We start from the raw sequence: 14868 nt of genomic DNA, 5'->3' as shown, positions 1-14868 counted from the left end.
CGCCGATCACGCTGCCCAACACACTCAAGTAGCCAACGCACACAGTCCAGACCGCCCGCAAGGCTGTCAACGCCAGGTGATGCAAACTGTGGTGCACGAGGAGGAATGAAGAGTGCGTACCGTGACTGCCTTTCCTTACGACCCTCCTGCCCCCGCGACTCGCTTCCACTGCCAGCCGCCTGCCGCTCGCCGACCCGTGACTGCTCGACTCGCTCGCCACAAGTTGCGTCCCTCCCCACCACGCCAGATTTCAACGCTTTGCCCGCCGTTCCCTCAGGTGACGTCCTTCCACGCGGCCGCACTTCACGCCTCGCACACGCCTGGGTGACACGCCTCCGCGGCCCTGGGTCCCCTGGGGAGTTGGTGGCCTTCCTACACGAGGGGCGCGCGGGGAGGTTAGCAGCAGCGTTAAGTGGAGTAAAATTTGCCGTGTAACATCAGCCCCTGTGTTCCAGCCTCGCGGATGCCACCTCGCGCCGCCCGCCGCACGGACCGCCGCGCTGCCGCTAAACTGCTGTGTGATTAAATTCCCTTCCCTGCTCCCCGGCGGGCGTGTGAGGCTGAGGCTGCTGACGGTGCTGACTGCAGGCCTGGGGGGCGGGGGGAAGGGAGGGGTCATGGCTCTGTGGGCGTATTGTGCGGTCTGACTAATGAATGGCAACACACACACACACACACACACACACACACACACGGTTGTTAACGATTGTACAAATCCTCAATCAGGCTAAAGGGGTAGGGGGTTCAGGAGGGGTCGGCGCGCCCCCTCTCCCTAAAACGCTCACCTGCAACAAATGAAACTGAAAAAGAGAATGGCAGAAAGAGAAATCCTTTTTTAAATGAATGACGCGAAAAAAAAGGCAAAGGAAATCCTGCATCCTGACTCACTTGATGAATAGAAAACTGAAAAAAAAAAAAAATATAAGAGAGAAAAGAGCATTAAAGCCAAGCGAGAGAGAGAGAGAGAGAGAGAGAGAGAGAGAGAGAGAGAGAGAGAGAGAGAGAGAGAGGTAAATTAACACTACTCTGAAAAATAAAACAAAAATCGGAGTGGGGCGTTAACCAAGTGGCCCTTTCACGGTCATCGTATTAAGGAGCGCCGCCCCCCTCCACTTCCTCTCCTTCTCCCTTACCCCCATTACCCCATTACCCTTGCCCTTCACCCACAATCCACCACTCCTTTATCCTATCGTCATCCCGCCTACATTTGGTACCTCCCTTCCCCACTACCCCTCCCCACCACATCTTCCTACTCCACCCTCCATCCTTCCTCCTCCTCCTACTCTACTACCCCTATCCCATCCCGCTTCTACTCCACCCAATCCCTCCACCTCATTCTCCACACCCCCCAATCACTTCCTCTGCTCTGCCCCAAACCGGCTACTTAAACCCCCCCCCCCTTCAACTCTGATTCCTGCTCTCCCCCCAGCTACTTCCTCGGCCGCTATCTTCACTGCTCCACCCTTCTCCACTTACATGCCTCCACCTTTGCCTCGCCACCTCCACTTCCTTGTTACCTTTCTTTATTTAGTGTTTTATTTTGTTAGTGTGTGTGTGTGTGTGTGTGTGTGTGTGTGTGTGTGTGTGTGTGTGTGTGTGTTTTATTCTCTCTCTCTCTCTCTCTCTCTCTCTCTCTCTCTCTCTCTCTCTCTCTCTCTCTCTCTCTCTCTCTCTCTCTCTCTCTCCATTCTTATTTCTCTGCCATCACTTTCGCTTTTTTTTCTTTCCATCTAAATTTATTGTCCTTATTTATTTCCTCTTCTTTCCTTTCTCCAACTATCTCCTCTTGCTCTCTTTTTCTATTCCCACTTCTCTTTTATTCCTTCCACAACAAATACAGGTGCCTCCTTCAGTACTCTTTCTTCCTCTTCTTTTCTTTCTCTTCTTAAAAAAAAACAAGTAATATTCTCTCCTTTTCCTTCTCCTTTTCCCTCTCTTTTCCTTCCCTAACTAATTTCTCTCTCTTTTTTACCCTACCTGCTTTCCTTCCTTCGTCCTTCCCTTCAATAAACACCTTTCCTCTTTTCCCTTCTTTCTCCTCATCCCTCTATATACTTTCCCTTCCTGTTCATCTCCTTCCTTTTCATTCCTCATCTTCTATTCCCCACTCTTACTTTCTTTTCTTGTTCTCCACTCTTTCCCTTTCTTCTTCACTACCTTTCTCTCTTTCCTTCCCATCTCCTTTCCTGTTCCCCACTCTTTACCTCTTCTCTTCCCACCTCCCCTTCTCTCCCTCCCTTGCTGCTTCCTCCTCACATTCTCTTTGCCTAACCTAGATCAGCCACGAGAACTAAAAGAATACACAGAGGTGGCCTTCAAGCAGACAATAATTACATACAGGAACAATTAATTTCATCGGGAGAATTAACACGAACAGAGAGGAGGAAGAGGAAACCCAGGCAGGAGGAGGTAGGATAAGGATTCCCCTTCCAAGCCAGAGAGGAGGAGGATTGGAGAGGGGAATTGGGGCAGATCCTTGACTCGAACATCCTGCACAAAGTTAGGACTCAAATGCAGGATAATTGGACTGGGAATTTGCTCGCATCCCGTAAGATGAGAACGCCGGGTTATCACGCAGGCCTGGCAGTGCTGGGGACGCGGCCATGAGGGGAGGGGCAGAACGCAAGGGAAGCAGCAGCAAGTCAGTGTGGTGGGGCTTGTTGGTCTTTTTTTCAGTCTTGGATTGTTCCCCTTGACACGTAAAAAAGCAGTAACAATGAATTAAATTTGTTAACTAAGGGGGTAACTAACTGATTAATTAACCAAGTGTCTAATTAACTTATTCACTATCTAATTAATTAACTATTCATCTATCTGTCTGCTTATCTATTTAACTAATAGTCTATCTATTTATCAAGTATCTATCCATCTATCTATTTAACTGTCTATCTATCTATCTAACCAACCACCTAACTAAATAATTAACAACCAATTAACTGATTATCGAACTAATTAACTTACTAGCTTATCAAATAAATAAATAAATAGAAAAAATAATAAAGAAACTTATTAAATCAATGAATAAATAGAAAAAATAATAAAGAAACAAATAAATGAAGTAATTAAGTACAAATATCTGTATCCACTTATCATCTACACAGGAAGGCAACTTATCTTGACTCACAGCTCCCTACTGACTGCACAAACTCAATAACCAATACATATAGAGAACATAACCAGGTGTAGATAACTGCAGCTGTTGCTTGGGAAATGTTTGTGTTCCTCTTATTCCCCCTACAGGAGATGCTTATGTAAAGGCTTAACTACGAGAAGTCATGTCACCTGCAGCGTCCAGACCACGGCAACCTGTTATCATCACGGGAATGTTTATAAGAAAGGGAAGTGCGTACGTAAGGTCACCATAAATAAATAAATAAGTAGAAGGTGAGACCGTTTGCTATTACCACTACGAAAATATACACAAAACAGGCAAGTAAGCACGTAAACCCACCACAAAAAAGAAAAAAATTAAAATGAGGCTATGGTGAGATGAGGAACCTAATAAAAGAGCCTAGAAAACGTCTGTTGAAGGGAGAAGACCTAAGAAGTGACAGAGAATGAGAAAGAAGGAATCACGTTCAAGATAAAGAAAACAGGAGCAACAGAAAACGCAAGACTTATTCGTGGCGCCAACCCCTGACACTAGAATGACGGAGGAGGAGGAGGAGGAGAAGGAGGAGGAGGAGGAGGAGGAGAAGCAAGGGATGTGACACTGTATGCTTATTGCTTAACTCACTTGAATCCTTAAAAGAATAGAGTAATGAGAGGCACTTTGTGAGATTTTTTCCTCTCTCTCTCTTTCTCTCTCCTTTTCCTGAATTTGTTTTTGTTCTGTTTTTGTTGTGTCTTCCTTGTGCATATAAAAACTACAAAGGATCTTAAAGTCAGAACAAACAACAACAGATATTTTGGCCTTTAATAAGACCCTGTGTGTGTTACTACAGTACATGTTCTTTAAGCATGAGGAAGCAAATATTAATCAAATGGTATGTTAAATTTAACGAAGAAACGATTGAGGAAACAATTTTTTTTTTAATGTTAACTCAATTACGATTCACGTAGCATAGGTAAAATATTGATAAGATAAAAGATATGCATGTTTAGCGTAAGTTATGAAAATACTGATAAGATAGATAATATATACATGTTCAGTAAAAGTAAAAAAGAATATTGATGAGATAAAATATGCATGTATGATTTGTACAAACAAGGAAAAAGGGGAAATTCTAGCTGTTTAGTTTTAATTCAACTTCGTTCTTCAAAAATTAATAAAAATGTAAAAGCAGGAACCGAATTAATCAAGAATATAAACTGGGAAGGATCTCATATATCAACTTTTTTCCTTTCTTTTTTTTTTTACACAGACATAAGATGCAAATAAAATGAAAAATAACTGAGACAAATGCAGAGTGAGACGAAACATGATACGATGGATAAAGTTGTGTGTGTGTGTGTGTGTGTGTGTGTGTGTGTGTGTGTGTGTGTGTGTGTGTGTGTGTGTGTGTGTGTGTGTGTGTGTGTGTGTGTGTGTGTGTGTGGAGATGGTTAAAATAAATAAAAAACTAAGTGCTGGGAGAGAGTATTGCAAAATTAGATAACTTTGAAGATAAACTTGTCTAGACACAGCAACACCAGACACACACACTCTCTCTCTCTCTCTCTCTCTCTCTCTCTCTCTCTCTCTCTCTCTCTCTCTCTCTCTCTCTCTCTCTAACTTCTGTCTTCCGAACTTCAATCCTTCTATACTACCACCACCACCACCACCACCTCCACCGCCACCTCCACCTCCACCTCCTCCTCCTCTTCTACCACCTCCTCCTCTTCCTGGTATGGTCGACTTGGCACATCAATAGCAGCGGTATTAGCAAAGTTCGACCATACGTGGGAGAGAGAGGCGGCGCAAGGTGGTGGCAAGTAGTGGTGGTGGTGGTGGTAGTAGTGGTGGTGGTAGTGGTGGTGGTGGTGATAGTAGTGGTGGTGGTAGTGGTGGTGGTGGTGGTGGTTACAAAGAAAATTATTATGTTATCTTTTGCTCCCATTAACGTCACCACAACAACTTCTTAAACATTCTCTCTCTCTCTCTCTCTCTCTCTCTCTCTCTCTCTCTCTCTCTCTCTCTCTCTCTCTCTCTCTCTCTCTCTCTCTCTCTCTCTCTCTCTCTCTCTCTCTCTCTGCTGTTTCACTCTTGTTTGTTCCATTTTGTCAATCTCCATTTTCTCTTCTTTCTTTCCTTCCCTTCCATTCCTTTATTCTCTAAATTTTTGCCAATCTTCTCTCCTCTGTCTTCCTTTGTCACCACTTTTCTCAGTCTTCTTTTACTCCTCTCTTCATTTTCTTTATCATCCATCTTTCCAATTTTGCCAATCTACTTTTTTTCCCTCTTCTCTTTCCTCTTTTCGTTCCTATAGCTTCACCAATTTTCTTTCCTTCGCTTGTTTCCCCCACTCTTTTCACTTTTATTAATCTTCTCTCCCCTCTCCTTCACTTCCCTCCTTCCTACTCTTCTCCCTCGCTCCCTCTTATAATCCTTTCCTTACTTTTCTTCCCCTTCCTTCCCCCTCTCTACCTTAACTTCTTTCACAATCCTTCATCCTTCATCTCTACATTTCTTTCCCTCTTTCTCTCTCCTCTTCCTTCCTTTCTACCTTAGCTTTTCTTGTTCTCCTTTCTTCCTCTTTACATTTCCTTTCCCTTTTCTCTCTTCTACCTTCCCTCCTCTTTTACCTTCCCTTTCTCTCCTTTCCTTCCCCTCTACTTTTCTTCCTTGGCTCTCATTTTCCAATTCCTCTTTATCTTACCTTCCTTCTTCCTTCCTCCCTGTCTTACATAACCTTTCTCTCTCTCTCTCTCTCTCTCTCTCTCTCTCTCTCTCTCTCTCTCTCTCTCTCTCTCTCTCTCTCTCTCTCTCTCTCTCCACAAAACACACCCAAGGTAACACACACTAATTCAATTTCCTTTTCCTTGTTCTTCCTCTTCACTTACTTCTTTCTTAATGGGCTTATTCCCTTAAATTAGAGCCACTTATTCTCGCGCTCTCGTGTATATGTTCGCGTCTCTGTCTGTTTGTCTGTCTGTCTGTCTGTCTGTCTGTCTGTCTGTTGTTGTGTCTTGGTCTAGAAAAGCTTCCAGGATTTCATGATGTCATAAAATGTTGAGGTTAGATATTGCGCTCTCTCTCTCTCTCTCTCTCTCTCTCTCTCTCTCTCTCTCTCTCTCTCTCTCTCTCTCTCTCTCTCTGTTGCCAATCCAGGTACACAAATACGAAATCTAAGGAAGAAGAAGAAGAAGAAGAAGAAGAAGAAGAAGAAGAAGAAGAAGAACTTAGAGGAATATGAAGAAGAGGAGAACACAGAGAAGGGATACGAAGAAGAGGAGAAGGAGGAAGAGGAAGAGGAGGAAAGAGGAGGTATAGGGCAAGGAGGAGGAAAGGAAAAGGGAAACTCTTAGATGAGTATTCTCAACCTCTCATCTCCACCAATATTCCCCTTGACCGGCAATAAGGAGGAGGAGGAGGAGGAGGAGGAGGAGGAGGAGGAGGAGGAGGAGGAGGAGGAGGAAGGAAGAGCTTCTGTATATTTCTTTATCTTCTTATCTCCAAAAGTTAGAAAGACAGGGAGGACAAAGAGGAAAGGAAGAGGAAGAAGCGACAAAAAATAAAAGGAAAAGGAAGAGAGGACAAACCCGATAACGAAGGGAAAGTAAGCAAAAACGAAAGGAAAGAAACGAGGAAGAAAAAGATGAACACGTGCAAAGAGGAAAACGATGAGGATAAGGATGAAGAGGAGGAGAGAGAGAAAGAGAAAGAATGAAGATAAAAAAAAACAAGAGAAAGATGAGAAATCAAAAGGATTCATAGAAGCAAGGATGAACTCAATGAAAAAGGAAAACGAGAGGAAAAGTGGGACGATGACAGAGGAAATTGTAGGAAATTAAAAGGAAAGAATCAAGAAAGCTACGATGAACAAAATAAGGAGGAAAAAAAGAAGAAAACTGATGAGAAAAAGAAGAAATTGAAAGGAAAGAATCAAGAAAACTACGATGAACAAAATAAGGAGGAAAAACAGAAGAGAGAATAAGGATGAAAACAAGTGAAAAAAAAAACAGAAAATTGAAAAGGAGTTAAAAAAAAAGCGACAAACAAACAAATGAGGAAAACTAGAAGAAAAAAGGAGTAAGAGAAGAGAGAATGAAGATCAGAACACGGAAAAAAATGAGAAGAACTGAAAGAAAGGAGTCGAGGTGGCGAAGATGAGGACAAAGAAAGAGGAAAATGAGGAAACTTACATTTGAATACTCCCCTTCTGCTGTTCCTCCTCCTCCTCCTCCTCCTTCTCCTCCTCCTCCTCCTCACCGGTCTAAGCCTCAGGGAAGGGCATAAGAGAGAGCCGAGCATCGAACCTTCCTTACTCACTTACGTAAACGAAAAGTAATTTTTTTTCAGAGAACCGAGATTAACTTGAGGAAGGAAATTACTGCTTCGGAAACTAAAAGGGAGAGAGAGAGAGAGAGAGAGAGAGAGAGAGAGAGAGAGAGAGAGAGAGAGAGAGAGAGAGAGAGAGAGAGAGAGAGAGAGAGGCCTGTACTCTACGTAAACACTTCTGTACCGCACCTCCACTATTTCAAAAGGTTGTAGTTAAAGTGACATGTTTTTAAGGGTGTTTTTACGGTTCTAGTGACAGTTTAACAGGATTTCTACATTACTAACAGAAGAAACAAGCTTGAGAACCGGATTAATCATCTCTGTGGCCTTAGAGAGAGAGAGAGAGAGAGAGAGAGAGAGAGAGAGAGAGAGTCCGTATTGCCGTCCTTTGTAATACAGCCTTCCGTCACTCCCTCATCTGGCTTCTTCTCAGCTTCTCTTTCTCATCAGCCTCTCCTTCCGCTACTCTTGTCTGCGGCAGATTCAAGGGCACGTCAGGCAGCGAGATGAGTTGTCCGGCTCATCTTCCCGCTGTCCTGAGCCTGATGAGGGAGGAGGAGGAGGAGTAGGAGGAATGTTAGCATGAGGAAGAGGAGAAAGGCTAGTACAAGGAAGAGAAGAAGAATCAGTGAAATAAGATGAAGCTGGGGAGGATTTAGACGAGGAAGGAGATGAAGGCTCGTAGGAGGAAGAGGAGAAAGATCAGTGGAAGAAGGACGAGGAGAGGAAGACTAAAACGACCAAGAAGAGGAAGACTAGTACGAAGAAGAGGAAGGTTAAGAAGAAAGGGAAGAAGACTAAGACGAGGAAATAGAGGAAGGCCAAGAGGAAGAGAAAGACTAAGAAGAGGAAGAAAAGGAAGACTTAGAGGAAAAGGAAGAAGAGGAAGGCTAATAAGAGGAAGACTAAGAGGAAGAAGAAGAATACTAAGACGAGGAAGAAGAGGAAAGCTAATACGAGGAAGAGGAGAAAGATAAGAACAAGGAAGTGGGTAAAAGAACGCAAAGGAACAGGAGAAAGAGGAGGAAGAAGAAAAGAAAGAGGACAATAAAGAGAAAGAAGAGGACATGGAAAGAGAAGAAGAGGTTAAAGAGAACGACGGTGAGAAGAGAGAGAAGGAGGAAGAAATAGGGAAACTGAAAAGGGCAAAAAGACGAAGAGAAGAAGGATGAAAAAGAAGAGAGAAAGATGGAAGAGGAAGAGGAAGAGAGGAGAAAAATAAAGACAAGAAGGACAAGGAGGAAGAAGAGGAAAATGACGATGGGAAAGAGGAGAACGACGAAGAGAAAGACTTAAACAAGGAAGAAGATAAAGAAGGACGAAAAAGAAAAGAAGGATGGAAACTAGGAAGAATAGGAAGAACAGAAAAGAAAAACGAATTCAATAAAGAAGAGGAAGAAAACGAAGAGGAGGAGGGTAAGGAAGACAAGGAAGAGAAGAAGGGCAAGAAAAACAAGGAAGAGGAGGAAGAGAAGGAAGAAAGAAGCTAAGACGAGGAACAGGAATAACACACACACACACACACACACACACACATACACACGTCCCAGCCACTCGTGTGTATTCCTGACGTGTTTGCTTTTCTGAAGGTGAAGTGTTTCCTGCCTGGCCTGAGGGAGGAACGGATTGAGAAGGGTAGGGAGGCAGGCCGCGTCAGGAGCAAGGGCACTACACAGGCACTCCAGACGCAGGGATGCTCCTCCTTCAGGGTTTGTTAAGAAATAAAGTTTGTGTCTGTCACCTTATACTAGAGGAAGTCAATTGTTCATTCATATTGTCACGAGATTAAGGTTGGTATTCTGAAACGATTTGCTCTCACTAAGACTATTTTCAAAGGCCACAGAGATGATTAGCCGGGTTCTCAAGAGTGGTTCTTCTGTTAATACTGTAGAGATCTTGTTAATCTGTCATTATAAAACACCCTTAAAAACACACAAAAACATCATTAAAAACACGTGTCGCTTCAACTAGAGTCTTTTCAAAGTAGTGGATGTGTGGCGCGTAAGTGTTTCAGGATACCAGAACACCATTATTGTTCAAGTCTATGATGAAAATAATAGTTAAATATTAGTTAAAGAAAAGGAAAGGAGTTCAGGAAAGACACAACAACTTGTACATATATTTGTGCTTTTTTTTTTTGATTGCCTTGTTATATGTGAAGTGAATTTAAATTTTATACCTTGTGTAGTTATTGTATATAATGGTTTTTAAAATAGTTTTACATCCAACATAAAACTTTACGCCTTATTGTGGCTATGTTTAGATAAAAAAGATAAATAAATAAATGAAAAGAGGAGGAGGTAACGAGGGATAATGAAGTTTAGGTGAGTTAAATCAATAGAAAGAAAATGGGGAAGAAATAACAATGGAGAGAGAGAGAGAGAGAGAGAGAGAGAGAGAGAGAGAGAGAGAGAGAGAGAGAGAGAGAGAGAGAGAGAGAGAGAGAGAGAGAGAGAGAAACCACACTCGCACCCCTAGGCAATAGTTTCCGTGAATTGTTGTCGAATTAATTAAGTGGAGGAGTTTTGCTTTTTACCTGGTATGGCTTTGGGAGGGGAAGTGGACGAGGCCTCCACTTGAACCACTTGTTTCTTCACTTCCCTCAGGTGTTGTGATGCATAAAGCCACACACACACACACACACACACACACACACCTGTATTTTCCTTCCTCTCACACCTTGATTCCAGGCTGCCACTCACACTGAAGCTTGTCTGTCTTGTTCTCTTGCTTTCTTTTCCTTTTTTTCCTCTCCCAGTTTATGATCCAGGAACGTGACTTGTTTTGTGAGACTCTGTACGTGACCTTTTTGTTGCGTTTGTACACCAGGAAAGTGTCTTATTTCTTGGGCTTGTAACTGAAAGGGACCTTTATTTTTATCTACGTTAGTGATGCAGTAGAGCCCTTATTCACTTATTCATTTATTTATTAATATTTTCACTGTTTTTTCCTATTCGGGGAAGTGACACTGTTTTAAATTTGTCTCTTAAGAAATTTACCTTGATTTTTGCTTTCACAATTAGAAAACTAGACTTTCTATTCAATTTATGATCTTTTTCATACTTTTCATACGTTTCTGGGTCAAGAAAGCGACTTATTTCTACTTTTGTGATACAGAGAAGAACGTAATTTATGTTGTATGAGGCCTGATATGCCAAGGGGATATAGTAGTAGTAGTAGTAGTAGTAGTAGTAGTAGTAGTAGTAGTAGTAGTAGCACCAATAGGTCAAGCAATAGTAACGTTGGTAGTCTTTTGGAAGGAGCGAGCCACGAAGAAGGCCAGGCAGAAGCGCCCCTGTGGCTGCGGCGTGGCTGGGGTGGTGCTAGGAGGGGAGCAGGGGAGGCTCTGGTGTTTATGTATGCAGCGCGGCGTGCAGCCTTTACGTGGGACTCTGGGCGTGGGAGTATTCCGGCTTTTTTTTTTCGTGCCTCACTGTCATTCAAAAGTCTTACTCCTCGTTTTTCTCCTCGTGTCTTCATTTTATCCCACAGTAGTGTCAAGAAGGTAGAGTGCCAGTCAATCGTTGTTTTTGTTGTTGTTCTTGTTCTTGTTCTCTTGCTTGTATTATGACTCAGCTACTTAGTTTTCTTCTTCTAATTCTTTGTTGTTGTTGTTTCTTTTTCTTCTTCTTTTATTTTTTTTTTTGTTGTTGTTGTTGTTGTTTTTCTTTTTTTCTTTTGTTGTTGTTGTTGTTGATTCTTCTTCTTTTATGTTGTTGTTGTTGTTGTTGTTGTTGATTTTTTTCTTCTTTTATGTTGTTGTTGTTGTTGTTATTGTTGATTTTTTTCTTTTTATGCTGTTGTTGTTGTTGTTGCTGCTGCTGCTGCTGCTGCTGCTGGTGCTGCTGCTGCTGCTGTTGCTGCTGCTGCTGCTGTTGTTGTTGTTGTTGTTGTTGTTGTTGTTGTTGTTGTTGTTGTTGTTGCTGCTGCTGCTGTTGTTCTCATTTTCAGATCTTCCTTCTTCTCAATCCTCCTCTTCCACCTCCATCTCCTCCTCCTCCTCCTCCTCCTCGTCCTCCTACATTTCCTCTTGCCCCTCCTCCTCTTCCTCCTTCTCAGTCAATCAACCTTTCATCCTTTCATTCCTCACTCTTCATCTCCAGACCCCTGAGAACGTTCCCGGCCAGGCATTGCCCCTCCATCATTACCTGTCACTGATCACGGTGAGCACCATACTCTGGAACACCTGCGCCGCACCTGCACTCCATTCAAAAGGCCCTGATTGAGTTTTCAAGGACAGTTTTATGGTTCAAGTGACAAATTAACAAGATTTCTACATTACTAACAGGAGAAACACTCTTGGAAATCCGGCTAATCATCTCTGTGGCCTCTGAAAGTAGTCGCGGTTAGAGAGCAGAGTTTCGGAATGCAGGCAGTGACAAGGCACTATATCACTTCTGCGCCACACAGTACTTTCAAAAGGCTCTAGTTGAGGTTATACGGGTTTTTAATTATTTTTTTATAGTTTTAGTGACAAATTAATAACATTTCCACATTATTAACAAGGGAAGCACTCTTGAGGACCCGGCTATTCATCTCTGTGGCCTTTGAAACTATAGTCATTGTCAGCATAGGAGGGCGTTATTGCGATAATTTATCGCGATAATGATATCGGCTTATCGGTATCCGATAAATATTTTTCCCGCGTCATAGATACATCGGTATCGCCGATACTTTTGGTTCCAAAGGAGCTATAATCGATCATTTTAGTTTTAGAACATGAACATGTTGAAGTTTTAAACTTTCAAAATTAATTGTAGTTATTTTACTTAAAGCAGTACTTTTCATTAGAGAAGAGACAAGACAAACATTTTATTTGAATTTTTTTCAAAGATCTTTCTGTTTTCTAAGATAGATAAAAATAAAGATTTGGATTTATCGACCTTTTTAAAATATCAATATCGTTATCGCTAGTATTGGAATTTTGGGTTATTGATTTATCGGTTATTGGGAGACAAATTTAGTTATCGATTATCGGATATCGCTGATAAGGTTATCGTTATCAATTTATCGGTTATCGTGATATTTTCTTTCGTTATCGCACACAACTATGGTGGTCAGAGACAGAAAGAGAGCATAGCGCTTTAGAATACAAGCAGTGAAAAGGAACCGTAATTAAAACTCCATACCATCGACCTTATAACTTGATGCTCTGCTTACAGCTATACGAAACCGTGTATGGTATTTATAAGCTCCTTCTACCCACACCCCAATGTAAGCTACTTTCATGCCTGTCTTCCTATTCTACATCTCCTCTTAGCGGTGCTGTGGAGGGGGGCCAAAAAAGTCTCTCTCCAGTCCCCTTCTCTTGTAACATGTCAGGACGTGTCTTCCAGCTTTGCCATCAAGGTCTGCTGCCCCTCCGCCACTTTGTGTGTCAAGAGCCTCTCTCTCTCTCTCTCTCTCTCTCTCTCTCTCTCTCTCTCTCTCTCTCTCTCTCTCTCTCTCTCTCTCTCTCTCTCTCTGCCTCCTCGTGTCCCCTCAAATATAATGGGATTGGTGAAGCGTGTAGTGTCTACCTCTCAACTTGACCTAAGCATTTCCTGTTTATTTTATAAAGGATATTTTTTTTTTCATCTTTCATCGTCTTCCATCTCTCTCTCTCTCTCTCTCTCTCTCTCTCTCTCTCTCTCTCTCTCTCTCTCTCTCTCTCTTTGGTTTAAGATATTTTCATTTCTTTTATTCGTCTTGTCTTCTCGGTTTTTATTCTCTGTTTTCTTTCTTTCTATGTTTGTCGTCTTGAGTTTATATTTTCTTGAGTATTTCTTTCTATTCTCTCTCTCTCTCTCTCTCTCTCTCTCTCTCTCTCTCTCTCTCTCTCTCTTGGGTGTTTTCTTTTCTTTTTTATTTGTCTTCTGCTTATTTTCATGGTAATTTTTTTTCATTCTTCGCCTGATGTTTATCTTCTCTAAGGTATTTTCTTCTCTATTATGTGCATTGTGATTATTTCCTCTATGACATTTTCTCTGAGGTATTTCCTTCTTTCTAAGCTTCGTGTTTATTCTTTGAAAGATATTGTTTATTTTTATTCCCCTCGAGTTTATATGATTTTTTTTTTATTCTTGTGTTTATTTCCTCTAAGTTTGTTTTCTATTTATTTCACTCAAGCATTTTTCTTTTTTACTCACCTTGTGCTTTATTTTCTCGAAGTTTTTTTTTTTCTTTATCTACCTCGTCTTTATTTCCCTTACTGCATTTCTTTGTTCGCCTTCTTTCACGTCGCTCAGTTAAAACACTCCGCCTGGTGATTCCTTCGGCGGGCGGCCATCTTGTTGCCATGGTGACTGCCTGTCTGGCCTTGCGTCACCACCAAAACCCCCCACACGAACATCACCACCTCATTTCCTCAGTGTTTTGTTTCTCGTCTTTGGGATTACCTGGCGCTCTGTAAACCTGTCAGCGAGGGTGTCAGCGCGGCCAGGGGTGTCGTTGTGGCTGTCAGCATGGTCAGGAATGTTAGTTAAAACTATCTGTAAGAAAGATTATATCACTGAACTTTCTTCTTCTCCAGCTATCAGATTACCAGGATACCCTAATCATCCCTAATCATCCCCTAGAGTTGCTATCGCCATAACAACCATTCGTGTTGTCAGTGATGTTGTTAAAGTTATTAGCTGGGGAGTCTGTCTGGTTACGAGTGAAGGAACAAGGTAAAATTATCACTGATGGAAAAAAAGAAGTTATATCAGAACTTTTCCCTTTCCCACACAACCAAAACCAAACCCAAACTTGCGGAACCAAACCTAAATTAACCTAACCTATCGCGGCAAAGGGCAGATGAAAAACTGTTTACGTATATTTAATCATTTACGTTTATTACTTATCAATGTCTATCTCACCGATCAATCCCCTTACGTTGTTGTTCTCAGGGTAGCAGACAAGCCACTTAATTATTACTAAGCCCCTGAGACTGTGCAGGAAGGGCGACACACAGACCACCACTTGTTAATGCTCGGCCACCCACCTGTTCCACCTTGTTAATTGAACTGAGCGGTGACTAGGGAGCCGGGAGAGCCTTGGTAAGTGACTCTCATGTCCCATTGTGTGTCCCGTGTCCCAGGCGTCCCAGAGTAATGAGTGTCTCTCCCTCCAGGATTCCCAAGCACGGGGATAAATAACAGCAGTGCGGCGAGGGGGACGTGTGTGTGTGTGTGTGTGTGTGTGTGTGTGTGTGTGTGTGTGTGTGTGTGTGTGTGTGTGTGTGTGTGTGTGTGTGTTCCTCGGTGTTGTACTAATACTCGTAATGTACCCTTCTCTTCCTGCGCTGGGCTGTTTATTATTGAAAGGTGGTGATGATGATGGTGATGATGATAATGATGATGAGGATGATGATGATGATATTAATAAAGGAGAAAAAGAAGAAGAAAAAGGAAAGAAAAAAGTAACAACAACAACAACAGGAACAACAACAATAAAAGTAATAAATAAATAAATAAATAAATAAATAA

Source organism: Scylla paramamosain, chromosome 22 (genome assembly GCF_035594125.1).
Source record: "Scylla paramamosain isolate STU-SP2022 chromosome 22, ASM3559412v1, whole genome shotgun sequence".
In the NCBI taxonomy this organism is placed as follows: domain Eukaryota; kingdom Metazoa; phylum Arthropoda; class Malacostraca; order Decapoda; family Portunidae; genus Scylla; species Scylla paramamosain.
This window is presented reverse-complemented; position numbering follows the sequence as displayed.